At 36.2% G+C, this 22,936-nt stretch overlaps 1 protein-coding gene across 1 annotated transcript in view; it reads left to right on the top strand.

The window, feature by feature from the left end:
• The window catches only part of nAChRalpha6 (nicotinic acetylcholine receptor alpha6), a 269,347-nt gene that overhangs the window by 103,582 nt on the left and 142,829 nt on the right, over positions 1-22,936 (top strand). The window lies entirely within an intron of this gene.

Consider the following 22,936-nt stretch of genomic DNA (forward strand, 5'->3'; position numbering starts at 1 on the left):
TAAATTCAGCCTCGTGCTAGGAACCAGCGTTACGCTTCTCGACGTGTCTGCTAGAGAAAAGTGTCGTTACGAGGACACTAATCCGCAAGTATTAAGCGAAAAAGTGTACGCCTCGCGAGTTTTACAGGCACTCGCGTCGAAACTCGCAGCACCATCGGGTATGAACTCACGACAGATCTCTCTTTATCGTCCGTAGCAGAAAGTTTTTCGACTTTTTTCCTCCGGGCGAGAACTTCCAACGAGTCCTTTCCGCGGTACGGTCGGGACACTTCTCTGCAACCAGAGATCTCATTGTACTACCTCTGCGTAAATTCATTAGCGACAACTTGGCCGCGATAAGGCTCGTCTCGTAAATTGAATTTTTCGATGCATTTCTCGCGCGTGACAGATTCATTATCGATATTAAGAATACCAGGTTCGAATTCAAGAGTTCTGTTCGCGCGACGAATTCACGTAACAACTGTGAAATGTAAATTCGAAATACTTATTTGAAGAATAAACGTACTACTTGCGAGAATTTCTCTATAATCTTAAACAAATTACCACTTTCCGAAGTAAGCAAATATCAGCGAGAATTGATATTCAAATTTCTTGTGCAACAGTTATTTCTCTTCTTCAGGGAGAAATCGTGCCGAAGAATAGAAATTTTCCACAAGGTACACCTTACAGCCCGGAAGCTCTCCTTTTATCTATGAAATTTCGTTTTACGGCGACCGGATCAAAGCGACCATTCTTTACATTTTAGATCATCGAAACGATAGTCGAACGCTTTGGAAGATTTCCCGAAGCATCTGCATATCGAGTCAATGCACAACGTTCACGAAATAGCTATTCCAATGGAAAAAATTCTCTCAGTAATTCCATAAATCGTTAAAATAGCATACTCGATCAGAAACCATTCCGAATCACTATGGCGTATTTAAATTTTCGAGAAATTTTCGAATCGACGATCCTCGTCGATTTAAAATATATCTCGTGCCTTGGTTCTTTCGATTACGTCGAAGGTGCTAGGAGTGTAATTTGCTAGTGGACAAACCAAGTTCGTATACGCGTGAAATGAAATTTTTATTTCATTTCCTTTCACGAATAATCCGCCAGATCTCTTGGTAACAAGTTCAAAGGAGCTACGTTACTTATACTACGTAGAAGCGAAATTACTTTCCGATTTCTCTGGCGCTCCATAATCTAGGACGAAGATACGCTCGTTCCGCGTGTTTGTAACGCTTGTTCAACAGTTTCGTACGTTCCACTGACTTAATTAAGCCTTTTAACGAAGATCTTCGTCCGACGTGAAGGGAAAATTGCGAAGAACATATCATTTTTACAGCTTATTAACGCGATAGCGTTGTAACGTAATGAAATATCATGGCCGAGGTATTTCTATAAATTAGTGGGAAATTAAACGGCATTTACTATAAGAAACGTAATATCCCAAAAGTCATATGCCTACGAGAATATTGCTTTACTCGTTCTGGGCTCAAAGTGCAGTTTAACTTTGATATGTTTCTCTCAACTGTTATAACGTATTAAGATTCAGAGACCAAGATCATAAAGTCTATGGCGTCCCTCAAGGATACATAATAAATTTATGCTTTGTCTTCCTCTCTCGAGATTTAGCGTCATATCCTACCATGAGGCATTAACTACATTTCTGTTTAGAGCTTCGATGTTAGAGACGAGAACGAACTAGACATTTTGCGTTAAAAACGCAAGTTTGGCATTTAGATTGAAACTAATTTAAACGATATAAAATATTTGGAACGTATTTGTTGAAGTATATTCGATTTAAAGATGCCAGAGTATTCTTACGCTCTCCAGAGGGAAGACAAACAGGAGCAAAAGCCATTTTTATTACGAGCTTTTCAATTATTTTAGTCCAATTGCAAAGGGTAAAAAGAAGTCCAGTTTTTTTTTTTTTTTTTTGGTAGCAAAGTGGAATTAAGCTTGAGATATGAAACTCGCAAATGGTATTCTGTACGTGACGAAAAAAGCTGAACTTTTTCGCTTTTGCTGGCAAAATAGGTCGATATCTCGACCTGCTAGCCCGTCAACGTGTAACGAAATCGCAGACGTATGCGCAGCAAGGATAAATTGGCTCTGGGAACCACAACAGATCCACCCAAATAAAGCGGCAACACAGGCAGTCGGTGCAAAAGCTAAGAGGCGTCGCGTCGAGATTTACGTGGCATTCACGGGGCCGTGGTCGGCTTTATACTCGGCCCTTTGCAACGATAGGACAATAATCTCGATCGTCCTGTGTTTAACGACTCGCCAAATTTACCATGGGCCGAAAGTACCGCTGTAACATCGTACTTGACGATCCCGACATGTAGCTTCCGATTATCTTGTGCCATTTTCCACCGCGGAAGTTCTTCGTTAGACGATTTCACCAAACAAGCTTGTAGCGCTGAAAATCAGCAACTTTGTAATTCCATGTTTTAAATCGAGCGTTAGCAACTCGTAATATGGAGCTTGGAGCATGCAATTTCAAATTGTTCGCGAACTGAAGATCTTCTTTTGCAACGGACGTGGTACAAACGTACCAGTGAACCGAACGTCGCTTCAAAAGCGATTAGTGACCAAATAATTTGAAGATCGATTAATCGACGCAGAATGAAGTAAAACGTTCCTGAGTTTGTGCATCTCTATGTTTCTCTCGTATGCTGTGATTCTCGTGTTGGTCTTATAATTGGTTCAATGAACTGAACTGAAACGCTAATTCGGATAATACGAAGAGTTTGTTAGAATTTAAGCAAAACGTTGGAAAACGGAGTTGACTAGGAATAGCAAAGTATAGTTTGGCAGCAGTTTCTTGTTACAACACGAAGTATTACGGAACTTTGAAACTAGATTGACTGGATGAATATGTAACGCGAACGAAATGTTGCTATGAATGCAAATTTTTAATGTAATTGTAAGAATCGGAAGTAGATTACGTGTTTGATGAAACAAAAGCTACTTGAACTTTTAATAAGGTTTTTAGTTATTCGAATTTAATATTTACTCGATATCTGAAATAGAAAGTTGGTACGTCTAGAAAGTAAATAATTTTAGGAAATAGTCCTTACTAGTAGGGAAACTTTTTATAATACTACGCAAAGCGTGTTTCTGAGAAAAATGATCTTCTTAAAGTATAGAATGTCGTACGAAGGATAAACCAAAGTGAACGACATTTTATCCAATATTTTGTTAAAATAAATAGATGCAAATGTACGTATATTTATTGTATATATAATGCAACACATACTATACTTGACAAATTCTTATTTTCATTTCTACTCTTCGACTCTTACTTGATGCGCACTACTATTTTACCTTTTATCCCACGACACTATTTCCCTTTTATTCGCTTACTCGCTTATTCAGTGAGGCGCGGACATTTCTCGAATATATTCTCAGTCGTGTCTAGAAGCTTGATTTGTTGCGAACTCTCTTTTCGCACCCTAATCTCAGTCACACAGTTCGCTTCTAATGCTCGAAACTCTGTTACCCGCACATATACGTTTCATAGAGAATTCGTACTGTCCCCAAAATTAAAGGAGTGGTTACCTTTCTTAAACGTAACGGAAGAAAATAAGCCCCTGAATACAATTCCAAAGAGCTTAATAATTATACTCACCACGGTATGCTAAGTAGTTAGAAATATCGTTCACAGAAGCGGGTTCACTTGCAAAGGACCCTAAATTCACGTCGATATATTCCAGGAGCATTACCGAATAGTCGAGAATATCCGATAATCTGCTGGTGAAATCTCGTTAGCGCGGATTATCGGAGTTCTATGCTATAATTGTTTATTCTAAATTCTAGAGCATAGTGCCAAGCAGTGGAATGTCCGAAGATTTAGCATTATGTCTCCTCGAGCCGCGTTTAATGTCGGAAGATTATGGGGGAATCTTTACCCACAAAGCTAATACATTTTCATGGCGTTAAGTTACTGTATGTGAAATTACATTTAAGTAGTTTACAGTTATTACACCACCTGTTCTTATTAATTTTTGATAGTTGCCTTCCATTGTTGTACGCTATCGAAATTGTCACTCTTTGCTCGAGTATACTTACGCGTGACAGTATAGTCCGTGCAATATTTTTAACAGACTGAAACCGAATTCACGAATCAAGCGAAATTTTTTGCGAAACTTCAAGCGTGTCTCTTTACGATATTCAAATATTCCATAAATATGCAATTTTTACAAATAACTTCCTACGACGCATAAATGAATAGAGTAGTATCCCTCTCATCGTTGTAACGGTTTATCTTCTATGCATCCTCGATAATGTTTGATATTTATAGCGGCAATTAAAGTTTAGCGTTTCGTGACGTGAATAATTTCGATCGCGTTTTAACGCCAATTTCAAAGGAATGCTTTTAAAAAGCCGCCGAGGAGACCTTTCTGCCGACGTCACGAGCGTTAAATCGCAAAATTGCCTCGTAAGGAGATGCAGACAGATCCGTCGTTTTTAGAACGAAAGAAGTTCTCAAGTTATTTGGCGATAGCGCGAACCACCTATAGAGAAGATGTTATTATAACGAACTTCGCACAAACTTGACTCGAGAGTTCGTTTTATTTGAAACTAACTGGTATATCCGGCCTTTGTCAGGCACTTTATACGATAATCTTTTTTAATAACGTAGCTGTCGATGAATTTCCACTGGCTCGGTAAACGTTCGGTAGTTGGTGAAACATCACAGCAAAGTTGTGAAATTTCCGACATGTCGCGCACCGAAAAGAGAAAGATATTGCTCAGAGAGGGCATTATATTGCCTCGCTGCAATATCGTGGCAGCGATTCTAAACAAAACACGATCACAGTGAAGAAGGTCGCTATTGCGTTGCGAATATCCGTAAATTGTCTGTGGTTCATATTTTCCACTTCTGCTGATTCCTGCTGAATCCTGCTGACTCCTGCTTCCTTTTGTCATAGGTTTCACACGCCTAAACCTGACTCGAGAAACGCTCTTTGAAATGGTGAAAACCGCGTGAAAAATACGTCCGGTGGTTCTCGAAATTAGGCAATTTTATTTCATACTATTTAGAGATATTTAAAAAGTTATAATGATCTTCAATGTTTATCCTGAAACTTAATTTTAATCAGATAAGTTTCAAAATTGCGTGGAACTGTGATTTTTGGATATATCGTAGAAATCAACATTACGAACAACTTTTTCCTGTGCGTGTAACTATCGGTCGACTATACAATCGTAGTATCCGAGATATTCGCAAAAAGCTAGCGATGCCATTACAGTAAATTCTGCTTATAGTTTTGCATCTGTAACAGTGCACGCGTTAGTATTAGTTGCCCGCTGCCTATGTTTTGTTTGTAGTATACAGGTATACACGTAAATGAGAGTTAGGCGAGCTTAAAGTCCCGTGCACAACTGTGTACGCAAGGAACTTTTTGTAAGAAATACGTCTGTTTTAATCCAATTAGAAATTGAGTTAATATCTTGGTTATTAAAAATATCGTCGATGTATTGGGTTTGGGTTAGCTTTCCCAATCCGAGCGTTTCGAGGCATAACGCCTGCGTAAAATAATAACAAATTAATTCCAGGAATAGTATGGGAATGAATAATTGATATTATTTTACGAAATAGAAGAATCTACTCTTTCAAGGTCGCCGTGTGGCAGCCGGATCGACGAAACCAACCCAAGCCCAATACATACACTGGTGATATTCATTTTCAACTGAACGATAACAGACTTTTCTTACAGTCTCGCATATGCAGTTGTGTACGGAGCTTTACCCAAACTCACCTACCCTTGTCTGTGTACATAAACAGAAGATAAGATAGGTCCCGACCAGGTCATTCTATCCAGTCGCTGGCAACTAATAATACTAATACAGATACATACGCTGCCGTGGTCGCACAATTATAGGCAGAATTCGCTATAGTTGAATCGATAGCTTTTTGCGAATATCTCGAAAACTGTGGCTGACCGATAGTTACATGTACTGGAAAATGTTGTTCAAAATGTTGATACTTTACAACATATTCAAAATCATCATTCAAATTCAAATTCAGATTCAAATTCAACAAGATCGGAAAGAACGTGGCTTTTCTACAGTTTCATCCAAAATTGTATAAAGAGTCTTTTTGTAATTCGCAGGCAGAATAAAGTTTTGCCAATATATACTGTTTATTGCTTTCTGGAGATTGTACTATCTGTTCATAATTATACGTATCCATAGTTGATTGTACTTAATTAAAATTCGCCAACTGTCCCGCCTTATAATTTCGTTAAACTTTGTGCACTCCGAAATAGAAACGGCAGCCATCGAAATTTAACTGTAAGCGCACTCCGTTTCATTTACATAATCTTGATTACAAACGTACATATATTCCTTGGTTAATTTAATTATTTCCAGTAAGATGCAAATGTACAATTTTTCATTAACATTCGTACCTACTTGAATTTACGGAATGAGGAATATTAACCTCTTTGTTTCCTTTAATCTTACACTCAACGCTATTTGATCGTTGCTGATCACTTTTCGAAATTAATAATAAAAGATAAAAATCAATCAGCTATACCGATAGAATTTGTAAATCTTATTATATTTCAAATATTTCCGAATCGAATTTCTTATTTCAAAACATAAATTATATTTAAGAATAGATTAGAGATTTGTAAGATGCAATATATCATATTTTTGAAAATACTAGCACGATGAAGATATGATATCGAGGAATTATTACACATACAAGTAATATTTCACACGATGCAGTCCGAAAGTTTCATTTTTCTTCCACCTCTTCATCTCCCCCATTTCTGGGACACACATTTTATGAACGAAATCCTTCAAAGAATAGCGAAGAATTACATATTTAATTCTACACGGTCTTTATTAAAATTCATAGCTTAGCAGAATCAGGTGGTAAGTTAAGAGACGTTCGAAGCTATATGTATTGTCCATCGTAAATGCATACATTAACGATGGTATTTGACGAAGCTAATAGAGCATTGCATTGTTATTACCGCGAAATTACGTATGCACGCATAATAACGTGGCTGCTAGAGAATATGCACATCGATTTGCTTTGTAGAGTTCGACAGGAGATCGTAACGTTTAAAGGGAATACATATACATATACATATACGTCGTTTTTATGCGCATGTATCGATAGTTAATAAACTTACTTGACGTTTCTTTGCTTTGCACTCTTCCAGTAAAACGAGCCCATCTCGTATGACTTTGCTTTGCCCGAACTAATGCTAGCAAATGGAATATGTAATTTTGTTAAAAAATATAAAAAACTATACCAAAGATTATTTTTTACAAAACTTTCCTGTAATTTGTGTCTCTTAATATGTATTAGCCATTATTCTGTATGATTTTATTCCCTCACTCGTATTATTATTTTGTTCATTCTTCATCTCGTTATTTCATGTTACATCTCCTTCTTTTTTTTTTTTTTTTTTGAGAAATTATTAACTTTCTGCTTTTCATGTTAAATAATATACGTAGGTTTGGAATATAGGGTATCGGATATACAATATACAATGTATAGAATTTTGAATTATACGGTCGTATACATAGTTCAGAAGGAGGATTGTGTGATCAGTTACGAGATACATACATTAGCGTCGCTAGATGCTACGATCCCGTCCTTCCTTTTGTTTCGACAGCGTTAATAGATTAGAGAAATAGCGTTGGGTAAGAGCTCGCGAACTTCCTAACGTTGATTTTCAGGGCGCAAGAATCTTAAGCGCTGCTGCTTCTCATCATCTTTCTTATGGTTGAAACTCTTCCCAAGTTCAGAGATTTTGCACGTAATGCATGGCGATGACTATAAATTATAACTATATCAGATAATTTGGAAATATTCGCTCTACGTACGTAGATATAGATACGTGTAAATTGTAAATTAGATCGGACGTAAAACGATACGTGTTCGAAAAAAGATCGTGGAATAACTGCTTCAAGAAAACGAGCAGAATATAAGTAGCGATACGAAATATTTCGTGCTTTTAGTCTCAGGTGTACTCTAAGAGAGCCACTGGAGCCCTTGCATTTTTAATACACCAACTTAATCTTGTATGAAAATATTTCATAGATTGTTGCATTTTGCATTACTGTGAATCGAGTTTATCCGTCGTTTTAATCTTCCTACTTTATTATCGTTCCATTGAATTATATTTACTTGTTTGTAATATATTTGCTGGATCGATCTATAAGCAGTATGAAGCAGATGGTAACATCACCATCGAATCAGTGGATAATTCCAACTTGGGAAGTCCTCTCAAGTGTCCGTGCATACCACTCATCTGAATAACTGAGAGGTTAACAAGGTGATTGTTCAGGTCAACCGGGAATCGAGGTCCAACGAGAAGTGGATCTCTCGTGCTCACAAATTATATACTCCTGCGTCCTGTCATGGGGTTACGGTGGCTATTGACAGTGCCCTAGTCGTTCATTTAATATATACACAGAAATGCTGCTTTTATGTTTCCATGCAATAATTTCTGGACCCTTAACATCTGGCTCTACCGTTTAATACAAGTTATTAATTAAAATTTCCTGAAAGATAGACAGTATCGTGAAATGTACAGTTCAAATATTTCGATTAATTCGTAATTGATTTTTTATTTATTTCGCTCTTAATATATTATTTTTTACGGCGATTCTTACTTTTTCGTCTGTCTGTGTTAAATACATTTTCATTTAATTTTCTGCTACGAATTAATACGTTCCACGATGATATAATATACGAAGAACGATAATTCACTTTATTACGGCGATACTTTGACGATTTATGAAAAGGTATTGCGAATGTAAAAAGAATAACAGAGTTTTAGCGAAATAAAAATAGATAATAATGTTCGAAATGTATGTACACGCATAGAAAGAAATCTTTCTTAAGAAATAAGAAGAATAAATCGGAAAGTTTCTGTTTGGATGGATAAATACGACGATAACCAAGATTTATTTCCGTTCTGGAAAACCACCTTTCTAGGAAAACAGCGTGCTGGAAAATGAGAAACCCTTTTTTGCTCGCGAATAGAAGGGAACAATGATTACTTAAAACGGAGGGAAGCGAATTCCTCAAATATTTGTTCCGTTGAAAAAGCTGTAATTCACCGTGAACCAAGGGAGGGAGGGGAGAGGTAGTCAATTTTTCTAAGACATCGATAAATTCGCGGACATCGATAGGAGACTTTCAGACTCACCGCCTGAATTAAAACCGTCTACACTGAATTTCACTTACGGCTCTTCCCCGCGCTTTCAATTTTTTCACCGATCTCAGCAATTCGGCATTCAAGCTTCTACAGAAAAATGACAAACTACCCGATTTCGAGCTTTGTACATTATTCTCAACTAGTTACGCGAAATAATATGTACATCGTAAATACCTTTACCCTTTTAAAATAAAAGAAATTTGGATGATCTTTCAAATGAGAAATTTCTCATAAAAGCGATCAAGAAATAAAGTTGTTTGAATAAACACACAAGGTTTGGCACTTTTTCATAAAAACGTTGAACGTAGTAATTGTTACAAACATTACTATCATATCCAGTATCTTTATACTTCGTATCTGACGCTCGTTACGCACCGTCTATTGCTTCAAAATTATATGCTGTTATTGATAAACATTCTTGCGAATGATTTGTAAAGTTTTATCTGTTTAGACGAAACAGAACGTTACCCTTAACCGCGGCATAAGTAAAAATATTTCTTTATTCTCCTTAGATTATTTCCGTTCTAGGCTTCCAGAACACTTAGCAAATTTTAGCATAATTATAAACTTTTCTATCACGTTATACGATCGTTCGATGGGTCAAAATTTCGAAACTTTTTTACAGTAAAAATAAATATTTGGGGGAGAAAATTTCAAGGGTGAAACTTCGCTCGAGTTGTTGACGACCCAATTTATTTACGGAGGCTTAAATGGATGATGTGGATACGTTCAACGTATTAATAAATTACTCCGTCGTGTGTTGCGTCTAACGGCTACTCTAAAACCGAAGGTAACGAATGTGATGAAGAAATTGCGGTACACCATATAAATAACATACATAAAGAATAATTGTGCTTTTATCACTTAATTAACGGTTTAATCTCAGAGCGTTAAACATAATAGTTTGCGAGGACATTGTTAACCACGATAGTCGATACCATATCGTAAAACAATTTCCTTTTAAAATGAGATTGTAAAAGCGAGAATAGTCAACGAGCGAAAGAAACTAGTCCCATAGGAAGAACCACCTGGTTAGCCGTCGCTGCGAGGGATGGAGTGCATGGATTATTTGGAAAATAGCCTGATGAGAGTGAATAGGCAAGGGCGGATTCATTCATGCATGTAAAAGGATGTAGCAAATCGCCTGAGAATGTGCTAAGAGTCGCCAGGGTATCGTGAAACGAGAGGAAATTGTCAGAACCGCTTAAATCTTTAGTCGCATTGAACGTGTTAACTTGGTATAATTACCACGCATTCATCGGCATCTGTCATTAACATTCACAATAAAATTATCGCTTTGAAACTTCACGTTTGGAAGAGATTTACAAACAAAATTTCTGGAATATTACAAAGAAGAAAAATGATATTGAACGTTGATATACCTACGCTTGCGAAAATTGCATTTTTCTCCTCTCATGATTGAAGAATTCTATCGAAGAGCGTGTTAATCCGCGTCCGACTTCATACGGCGTCCTTTCGTATTTAACTTATTCTAAAACAATGAATATTTTGTGCTTCCCTAAAGTTACTTCGTTGTATCCAAGTTAATTAACTTTAACTTGGCTTCTCTCTTGCGAAGTACGATTCCGAGTGGCTACCGATTTCGCGGGCTGATAGCTGTTGGTGTTTCCCAATTACATTCTCGGAGCATCGGATTCCTGTGCAAACCGGATGAGATCTTATTGACAAAATAAACTAAGCCGAGACAGAGAGAGAAAGAAGAGAAATTTTATTCAGGAGCAAACGAAAGAAGCGTGCGAAGGTGAAATAATTGTAAGTGATTAATGTTAATTGCGTTAACCATCGTTTGGTATCGTTGAGTTGTGGGTAAACCAGAACCATTTTGGTCGTTATGTAATTTTAAAATATTTCATTTTAATTTGTATTTCGTACTACAAAGCAGTTGATTTTCAACTAATTTGTAGTTTGATAGCAAGTTATCTGATGGTCAAAGTCAAAAAGCAAGGTGAAATTTTCATCAGCTAATTTAGCTTGCACATTATTAAATACGAAATACATGCACAAAATACGTAGGTTGTAGCGTGTAGTCAAACTATGTTGTAAAACATCATTAATCATTTTGGTACCTATGTATAACAACAAAAATTGTAGAAAAGAATCTAGAAATTAAAAATGTGGGTGTGTGCTTTTCTTTTTAATTTTTATTAAATTAAATAAGTATGGAAATAATTGTTAACTAATTTTAGATTAGATGTTAGATAAAGTTTTAGTGTCCTTTTTTTATTATTCCAGGAACAGAATATTTTTTTATTAGCACATAAGGGGATGCGGATTTATAGGCGTATTATTCCTACATTTTACGTCCAACGAAAGTCACATTACTCGAAATGGATTTTGGCTCTATCTTATGGTAGTCGCTATTAATCACTTTTTCGACAAATGGATAGTCTTCGTTGTCGTAGATTTATGACACGATCGAAGTTCCATCGATAGTAATAATAATATGTAACTAACGTGACGTGTGGTACAATTCCAAGAAATGTCGATTCAACTATATGAAACATTTTTGAAGATTAGCGTATGTAGGTTCCTAATAGATTTGATCGAAAAACTGAAATTTTAATGGTATAAATAACTAGTAAAAAATATTAACTCAAAAATGTAGATTCACTGATATGAAAAGACTGTATTAACTACTCTACACGTTTTTGTATAGATAAATGTGATAGATCAGAAATATGGTGTCAAGATTCTTTTGTACAAGTGTGACGATGACAATCTTTATATGATGAAATGAAGAGAAGTAAATGACGTTAGACGCTGCGACGTGTTGTTAAACAATCATCGATCTATCGATACGTCGAGGGATAATTAACAAGCTGGGGTGAGGATGTTAAACTTAGTTATAAAATTTTCTAATTAATTTTTTCGCAACTGTGGTCAATGGTTACGTGTCAATGGCCATGATTTCACTGTATTTGAGACGATCAGATTCAATATTAGATTTTTCTTTTACTAATAAAAATTGAAATACGCTATACCCTTCGTGCCCACGTTCCACCAGATAATTATAAATTCTGCTACGATATATAAATTTATTAGAATAAAATGAACGTTAAAATCTCCCTATCGCATCAACTTCGAAAAAAAAGGAAGATATCTCAATTCGACGAGTACATTTCTATTCCCTTTCCTTTTTTATGTATCTTCGTTGGTTTGTCCAAAACTGCTTGACCAATCGGGATGGTTTCCTTCGCATCTTGCGAGGTATGTTCTCCTGTTGGTCCCGTTAAAAACATTTTGTGGATCTGTTTATTTTCAAATATGCTTCCTACTCAATTTCATTACAGATCTGTTACAAATGCTTTCTGAGTTATAATTCTGGACGCAAGCAAATGACGCGGCAACTGGGAAGCTTCTTTTTTAATTTACATGGACAAACCTTCAAAGATACTGGCGCTAAAATGTTACAATTAATAGACGGAACGTCTGCGACCGTTATAACGCAGATTGCACTCGTCCCTGCTTGTTTGCACGTCGTATATTTGCATAGGTGAATATTAACATCAACATCATTATGCGCATATACTTCATGAAGAATTATAGGATGGTAATATCTGTAACAAAGGTACGTAGAAGTGCCTGAAACACGGAAAATAATAAATTTGTGAATTTTATACATTGGAGGCGTGATATCCTACTGCGAAAATTATGTAACATCTTGACACCATATAGTCGTCAGTTGTATTGCGACTAATTTCTATCGAAGTGTATACAAATAGGAAGTCATCAGAAATCTTGGAAAAGGAAAGGAAACATCTAAAGGAAGGGAAGTACGCATCGAATTGGGGCAAGTAACTTTACGTCGTACGTTCGTCCGAACGTGTACACGGATTTAAAAAACCCACGTTCGCGCTCACTTTATGTGTTCCACCGTTTGCTTTTAACGAATCTATATAAATATTCTCGACCTGTTTCGTCATCTGACGACCATTATTGTCCCTTCCACCCCTTTTGGCTCGCTGCCCACTAAGCCTTTCAAGTTTTGTCTTGCTAGCTGGCCGTCAATACTCAGGAGTAACGCGCGAAGTGTTCAACTTATAATATATGAAATATAAGGAAATATAAATGTTTCTCTCAACTGAATGTTTCTATCATCCCTTCCACGCCTTCTCGGTCGCTGGCCACTAAGCCTTCAAAGCTTTGTCTCGCTAGCTGGTCGCGAATTCCCAGAAGCATGACGCGTAGCATTCAATTTATAACGTAATATATGAAACATAAGGAAATATTAATGTTTTCTTATTTTAAAATACTAATGAAATATCATAATTTCACCCGAATTTAAAATATACCGTACCAACACAGCTAGACTGTTTCAAGCTCGATGCAGCTTTTGTGTTCTCGAAAAGTGCAAAGTAGCCGTCGGACTAATGCATCGAAAAGCGACCGTTTTTTTTTTTTTCAGACAAAACACGATATGCTTTCGTGCGAAAATATATAATACTAGTGCAGGTGCTCTCAGAAAAGAAGTAGTTTTGCAAACACGTAGTAATTTACTTAAATGCAGAAAAAGGAAATCTATACCTCTCTTTGTCTTTACTTTCTTCCTCTGCCAGTATTTATTTAGCATAAACTGATTCGTTATTACTATATATATATATATAACATATATAACCAGTGTGTTAATTACGGTAATTAAATTAAATGTATCTAACCCTAACTATGAACTAACTAGTACCATTAATTACCACGAACATCGCTAAACTCATGTATCAAAAGTGCACTTCTCCAGGAATTTTGGCCATTTAATAGATAAAGACTGATTTCCTCCCTTAATCATTTGCTGAGTAAGTGAAACTTTGAAACTAATTTAGGATTTGAAGTCGAAGACATATATGATGAACGATGATGATGAATATTACTTTCGAGAATAATCGCAGCTGGTACTAACCGTATAAAAATAGGCATTTATCACAGCGGCTAATTATTCGACAATGTTTCGACCAACTGAACTGTTCGAATGCTATTTCGATTTACGAAATACCAAATAAAGAGGCGATTCTGGTCGCGCGATTGATCGAAAACGTGGTAAAATGTAAAATTGCTTTCAATTGAAAAATAGGAAATACGAGTTAACGTATCGTTGTAGTTCCGATATGAAAATCATCGATCGATTAATGTTGAAATTTAATCTGTGACACCGATCCTTTGATCTTCCTTGATAACACGTTTTCACAAGCATATATATCAAGCGAAGCATGATCTCTGCCAAATATCCGAACATAGGCGAATGATATTACTAGCGTACTACCTGTCAACGTGCACACGCTGATACGTTCAAGAATTCACGCTACGTTGGCTATGATCCCGCGCAATTAGTGGCAAGATTCGGTTTCGCGCGTGTTATCAAGGAGACATTCAGTCAAGTGTACCACATCCACGCTATCGATGACATTACCGGACAAACATTGGTCACAGGTGTTGCAAATTCAAAGGAAGACGGGAAACGATCGTTCGACGTCTAAATAAACGCGCCCCGGTATACGATAAATAACCGAAACAAAAGATACGACTTTCTTTCGTAGTTAAATCGAATTCTCGACTTTATCATCCGTTATTTACCGCTTGATTGAACATGTGATTTTGTTTAACGCGTGATTTCTCGGATTCTCCGCTCCCTTCACATCCTTACAAAAATTATGTTATAAATGAAATAAGACGTATTTACAGATTTTAGTAATTAAGCTACATGAGCATGAAGCATCGATTTTTAGATAATTACAAACCGTCCATAGAATACGCATTATCGTATTCTTTTATAATAGTAACTCTTCGTGATATTTTAACGAATATTATTACGACGTACAAATTTAAAATAACTTTGACTTTCGAGTTTTGGTACTCGCTCGCACAATAATTTTTACATTCAATTCTACTTTTATCTATTTCTACTTTCGTTTAACGTTCACTATTCGCTCTCCATTTCAGACATTTCGTTCATAAACTGAACAATAATCACGAGATTTCAATGAGACTACTGTTTGTACGACCGAATTCGAGGAGAACGTCTGTCTGTCAGACGTGACGCGAATAATTTAAAAAGCGGAGGAATCGCCGAGATCGAGGGAGAAGCTTTCCGATGACCTCAAAATGGCTCGGGAGAATCGTTCCTCCGTGTTAGCTTTGCAACAATGATATTGCTACCAGGTCGTTATCGTTTCTTTTCATCGGCTTTGTTCCAACGAAATGGATCCGGCTATTTCTGTCGGTACGTTACTTTAATTAAAAGACCTGGTCTTGAGTCATTCAACGATATTTCTGTTTAGCTGTAGGACTTCAGCGCGCCATAAAGACCAGATGAGAAAGAAATCAGATGGACGTACAGGATATTTTCAAACACGAGCACGGTGGATTGAAATTTCTCGAGGAAATGTAACTCTAAGTGAGAAAGGTCTAGTAAAAGCGTAGTTGTAAATAATTTTTGAAACATCTTTGTCGCGGAATTACAGCAAACATACTATTTTTTCCGTTTAAAATGAGAAGTAAAGAAATTTTACTTAGAATCATATTTTCGTTGAGATGACATAGATCGTAGTTGACCATATGCTTGAAAATATCCTATGAAATAAAAAAAAGCAATGCCTAATTTGGAAATGAAATGAGAGCGAATTTCAGTTATCTAAGAATAGTATTTTATTCAGACAAAATTGCCAATGCGTTAATACGTATCTCATACGTTGGATAATATTCCAAATGGAGGTTTATCGTTGTTTGTAACGCAATTAGCGTAATTATTAACACGAAACTAATAATTGAAACGCATCAGAAAGAATGAGAGTAAGTTCTATTAACATCTAAATAGTCCGTTGTCCGTTTAGACTATCGAGATCTGCTACTTTTTATCAAATTTAAGACGAAGTCAAATGCTAAATGTTACGAATGACGAATTAACATTTCTTAGAACATTATCTTTCTTTTATTTTAATCGTAAAATAAGAGATCCCGTAGCAACGATGTTTGCGCGAAAAATTAGATCTTAGATCCTCAATGTATTTTCATATTTTCATCTCGCGAAATATCATCGTCAAAACGTTTAATCTAACAAATTTTCAATTTTTGTAAACTTACCAATTTGATGATCATAAAGGCAGATGATTTCCCTCTTTTGCCATGGCCGTGTCCCATTTCATTTCCCATTTCCACAGAGCATACAAACTATTTCAGAACCGTTACTTTACTTTCGCTCGTATAACGTATTCCAAAAAGTTTGCCAGCGAATTTTCGTCAAAACATCAGCGCAATAAAACGTGGAGCGAGCTAGAGTCTGCCAAAAACTGAAGAAAACTAATTTCGTCTCGAACAAAATCTATAAGCCGGGCTTCGCCACCCTCGTTCGAATTCCAATAACGTTTTATTGTCATCGACGTGCACAATCGATCGTACAACGAGTGAGATGGTCCGACTCTATCGCGCCAAGCGAATTCCGTGGCTTGCGACCGAAGTAACAAGCCATCTCCCTATCTGTCTTTGTCGAATTAACGAACTTCAGAGATCTTTCACGTTTGAGTGCGTTTAATCCAGGGGCCAGAGAAGCGAGTACTACGCTATGTATATCTGTGTTTGCGTATATGTGCATATATACAGAGGTAGGAACAAGGACCAGGGCGGCGTCAAATGAACAATTCAAGCGACATACGGCATGTCCCAACGTTCTAACCCATTCCGAAACCCGTCGGCCCATAATCTATCCTGAACCAAGCTGCACACAAGTTACCCCGTGCCAGAGCAATCTCCTTCGCCGCATAACCCGATAATTCTAATTATCCTAACAAGATCAATAATTTCTGGCGGCTTCTGAGCGCGCTGTCGTGACGCGTAATCGTTCTGTGAGATTTCTATCGATGCCTCTATCGCACGAACTGGAATTTCGCAGCGGAATTCCTCCTTTTCTCACAGAAGGAGTTCCTTTGTAAGAAACATGCATTGGAAATACGAAGCTAGATTATCTTGCCAAATTTTCTATTGTTCCAAATAGACGTAAACTGAGAGAAATTTTAGTACAAAATTATATTATAATATGATGGATTTTCAGCTTTTATTTATTATACATGAAAGATCATCGATACGTAGTAACTGCTGTTCATGTTAATAACTGCTAAAATTTTCATAACTGATATCTAAAGGTTCCATGAATCATTTATGAAAATATCTCATGTATTTTTTTTTCTTTTTTATATACATATATACGAGGTGTGTATATGATTTAACAGTTTTAGTTTTCATGAATATAAAACAGCCCGTATTGCTTGATGTTCTTTGCTTTCACGTATGAATAATACGTGTACACGACATTGTTTACTTCGTTGTAACAACATCGTATATTTAAAATATATTAAACATATAACTTTTATCAGGAAATAAAATAGGAAATACAACATGGCGTGCAATAAACATTGCTACAGTGTAATAAATTTGTAAAGTTTTTTACGTAAAGCTAAAGGTGATAACTGTAACAAATGTTTAATTTCATATTTGTTAAGTAAATATAATTATGAAATTAAAATTTTAAAGTTTCACTTATAATTAAGAATTTGTAGGAGCGCGCGCGACCGCAAATACGTAACGCTATAAAATATAAATTTCAATGAAAACAAACGTTAATTTCGCAAGAAAATCGCAACGAGGTTTATGCAGAAAGTTATTACCGCGCACATTTTATTTTACATCGAAGCGTCGTTCTATATGTTAATGTCGGTTAAAGCCGTAACTCTCACACCTAAATTATTATTAATCAGCGTTTCAATGTAATTTTATACTCACAGCCGAAAATGTCGACAACGCAACTACGAATGCCATTAAAAGTAAATTAAAGCAAGAAAAATGCATTCTCTGTATTTATTATATGTAATATATGTATGCAATTATCGGTTTAACCATCGCCTTAAATTAGAACATTCTACAATTTAAACATTCTAGAGCGTAATTACCTATGTCGTTAGGAACAATAAACTTCCTTTTTAAAGGGAATTTTTGTTTTACTTGGATACGACTTCTCGTTGTCGAGATATCTCCGTTTAAAGCGAATCATAATTCCAAATAATTCATTGTACGCCTCTCTCTCGCACAGTCCGACCTCTCGCTCGTATGCATTCACTGCCCTACCCTAAGCGTAGCACCTGTGCGCTGGTCAGCAATAGACGTTGGCCATTGCTTTTTTAGCAGTGGTAGTACTAGTACCACCACTATTTGGCTGAGATATGCGTATTTCCAAGAAAAAAGTAGGTCACTCCCAGAATTTCGACCGCCATTCAACATACCCATGCATTTGCGACGATTTAATAATACGAAATTATGTATCGTGGAAACTAATTAAGGTAAAGACTTGGAACAATATGCTTTTCGAAAATATCGTCTCTTGCATCAGTTGAAATAATCGGCTGTTTAATCTCTACAGTATATTAATTTCGGTTTGAATTGGAAGTTTGTAATAAATTAGCCATTGTGTATTGTGGTACATAAAAGGCAGCTTTATTACGACATGTAAGCTTCATACGATGTACGCGTTTCTTGAAACGAAGGAAAGAGAAACGGCAAAAATTCCTAGGCAATTGATTCAACTAATTTACTAACGTTTTATCGCGATTTACATAGCAAATGGATAGAATATGAATATTAATAATAGAGAAATGTTTATCTACAATTACGTAATAAGTTTGCAAAATCTCACTATCGTTTTTCTAGAATTTATCGCTATTCGTCGTAGTTCTCAAACCAAATTGATTGCGATTACTTCGAATAGAAACACTGTTTCAAACAACATCGTATCGGTATCGATCTTCTAGAACCGATTGAGTCCAACGTCACCGAAAAACGAGGTCTTCTGGGACGAGTTCTCCGGATTAGTATGGTCGATGTAGATTCAGGGTAACACTGTGGTCTCGCAAGATCGTCATCCAGCCTCAGTCTTAACCGAAAGCACGCGTTGCATTAATGCACGTGAGAGAGCCGGTCAAGTGCATGCACCCACTATTGTGGTCATCCGAAGATAGATGCGGCAATCCGTTGCAGCTCGAACGATGGGCATTTACAGAGACCGATCCGATTGAGATATGTCTCTTTTTCCTATATGAATGTCAGCCATTTCCCGATAGCGACCGTAATATATGGAAATACATTCAAAAGCTTCGTTCTTTCGAAAAATTTGAAATGTCTTTATTTAAAAAAAAAAAAAAAAATAGATATATATATACAAGATATTGTGCCATTGTATCGTTTTTACGATACTGGAATAATAAATTCATCATATTTTTGTTGTATCTACATAACTCTGAAATTCTGGAAACTAATGAAATTTTTTAATTAAATAACACCGTGCACATGGTAAGGAGTGACGCAATAAATTTTTGGACTTTTGTTTGTAAACGACACGAGTTCAGACGAAATTAAATTTCACACGAACAATAATTTCTCTAGAAATCTCGGCTTTTTTGTACGTTTTAATCGAGCACAAGTGTTGTTGCAATTATATATTTCTCTACGTAAACTATATCAAGCCACGTTCAGGTTAACCGAGTTATCTGGATTTAAGCGAGTCGAATTCCTACACTCTGAAACTACCTTACCAACGTATTTTATTTCATTTGAAGTATTTTTTTACGTCATAATTAGTCGATTCATTTGCTTCAAGCGCAGTATGTACTTAAATATAGAAAAGTTAGAACACAACTTTCACACTAGATATTAAAATTAATACTTTATGAAATTCTTCTCTCCCTCTTTCTCTCTCTCTCTCTCTCTTTCTCCAACAGAATATTTGTGGATTTCCAAACCACTAGCTGACTAGTTTTCAAGATCACGTTCTGCCGGAGGGACGAGTAAGCCCTCGAGAGGGATAGTAACATTGCTACTTGATCACTTCTAGGACCACATAATCCACAAACCCAAGTGCTAGTGCGCTTCGTAAATGTAGAAATATCGTCCAATGGAAAAAGTATTATGGCAAGTTCTCTCGCACGAATTCTTTCGCGAGCCTACTTTCATTGTTCCTTTCCACAGATTTTTACCTTGAGTTATTAAAAATCCCCTTAATCGTTCATCAAGTATGCTAAGAAGGAGTTTGACAAAATAATCGTTTCATACAAAATAATTTTGCACACTAATCGTGTAACAAAGTAATCATTTACTTTCTACGTTATCTTTAATAAGAGATTTCGCTTTATACTTATCACGAAGCATATTATACTTTGAACGGATTAAAATTAGATAATCCCAAGGGGTGCATTACATTTTCCACACCGAGGAGCTGTTTCTCCTGATAACACGTGCTAATGACACGATTTGAAATTGTATATTACAATTATATTACAATGAGTCATAGTAACCCGAGCTATGCTGTGTAACGCAGGCATTATTTCGAGTGTTTGGAAAAAGGACTCGTTCCGTTGCCTGCTTAAGCGTTAGTTTATATCTCCTTAAACGTATCACGGTAAATAAAATTATGTAAAAGACTACATTTGAAATGCATCAAAAGCATCGGTTTTGTTTTATGAAACTCGATATGAAAAATTTCTGCAGAAAGAATTAGTTTAGTTCAAAGTGTGCTTGCCTAGGAATTTCTTTATATTAAAAGTACAATTACGTTCTCCGCTCGTTACACAGGGATACGTTTAATTCAAACTTTATGAAAGTCGTTTGATACTCTGCCGAAGTTTGGTTACAAGAACGTGGTATGCGAACTTATAATATTCTTCCTTATAATCATCCGCCTTCAGATTCGATCGTTTTCTCGTAAAGTTTTTCGACGCATTCTACGAAAAGAGGAAAACACCTGAGACCAGAAGTTTTCTAATACTTTAAAAGAAAACGATTTACTCGTCAATCGCGATCTTGAAGCTTAAAATAAAACAACGAGACGAACTTTTCTATTTGGCAATCGACAAATTAAGTCGCGAATAAATATCGAAGCGAAATTTATTTCAGTTCGTGTTTCTCATTTATTTCGTGTTTACTTGTGTCTGATTTTTTATACGCAGATCAACACGAGAAAATACTTTAGACACGCCTACCACCCTCCTGAAAGGATCGTCCTGCGTGAATGTAAAATCACGGTTAATCGATCGTTCACTTGTAAACGGGGGTGTATGTAATAATTATGTAAATATCCATTTACAAAATTGCGTAGATTTAATCGAGATTCCTTTATTTTTAGTCTCGATCTTGCTCGATAAAGTATTTATTAGAAATTTTCTCTTTATCTCCAAGAGTGATTTGTGCTCTTTTAAGAAATGCGTTCATGCATAAGGGTAAGCGTAAAGTAGAAAACACGAAGACACTCCGAACAAATCTCGTATATTGTTAGCAGCGTTCTTTTCCCTTCTTCTTCGATGGGTCTTCTTTGACTAGTCCTGCGTGTGCTCGGAGAAGAATCAAGAAGGGATTGAGATTCTAAAGTAAGACAGGGATTATACTATACTTTGTTAAATGTTGCTACCTACGCTGCCATGATTACAGAAGGATCTTGTATACGACGTTTAAGGCTTACGACGTTTACTAGTAAATTGAAAATCGACTTTCAGAAAATATCCTTGGACAAGGAAATTTGAAACACACGATGCAGATGAATGTAACGAGACTAGCGGAAAATAAAATCTGCGATATAAAATTTAGCGAGACAGCTTTCATCAGGGCTGTAGCGAAGCAATTTCGCTCGATGATGAGGAGAAAAGAAGTAATTATGATGAATGTGAAATGATCTTTCACGAAAACGTATATTGCAGTTAAGTGACATCGAATAATAGATGCATCTTGAAAAATCGCAGCTAAAGACGAATTTCAAATGCGGAATTCGGCTAAAAACTTTCTCCGTACCGCCTATTATTAAAACGTCGATTTCATAAAATTAACATAAATGAATATGCGAATGAACAATTCATATATTCATATAAATTGTACGGCAAACTTGTCAGTGTAAGTCATGAAAATGATCAATCACCAAATTCTTTACGCGTTGATTTTCAAAAGTTTGTGAAATATGGAAACTCTTTTTCGTTACTCGTTTTATACGAAAAATATCATCTATCTTCTCCATCGCAATACACAAAACTATCATGCAGCACAGTCATGCACGAAGCTCATAAATCACATGACGAAACTATGTATCTTTTGATTTCGAAGAATATTAAGAAATCCCTGTTATTGCGATATTAATCCCATTTGTCGATAAAAGTTAATAAGGGGCTGTATCGAGGTACGTTAAAGGAATAATCGAAAGAAATCGAGGTCAGAAGTTATGTGAATTGCGAACGAAAGATTACGAGAGAAACTTGAAGCTATTGGAGCTATCGTAAAGATTCCTACCTTTGCATATTTTATACAAAAAGGAAACGAGACTATTCGATAAAAATTTATGTGGAAAAGTTATACTTAACAAGATTTCGTTATTTGACCGTCGTTCTAATCCTCTAACGCGTCAGTAAGATAAAAACTAATTCCGAGAAAGACAAAACGAGATAAATCTGGACCACCGTACCACTGGATAGGCTTCTAATATCTCGAATTATATTTCGAATTATATTTCGAAAGGTTAAAGTCCTTCGATGGTTCTCGAGGAATAAAAACCGGATACCAAAAAAGGGAAGAAAAAGAAAGAGGGAAAAAGAAACAAAAGCGAGGGAAAAAAGCGAAAGCGATCCTTTAATCTCCGAAAGCGTAGAACTCCTTGCGGAAGCTCCAGCTGGCAGCAAATAGAAAGCACTCGGTGAGCCGTTGAGACGAAATTTTATTTCACCGGGGAACGC

The sequence above is a fragment of the Bombus vancouverensis genome, chromosome 6 (genome assembly GCF_051014615.1).
Source record: "Bombus vancouverensis nearcticus chromosome 6, iyBomVanc1_principal, whole genome shotgun sequence".
Taxonomy (NCBI): Eukaryota; Metazoa; Arthropoda; class Insecta; order Hymenoptera; family Apidae; genus Bombus; species Bombus vancouverensis.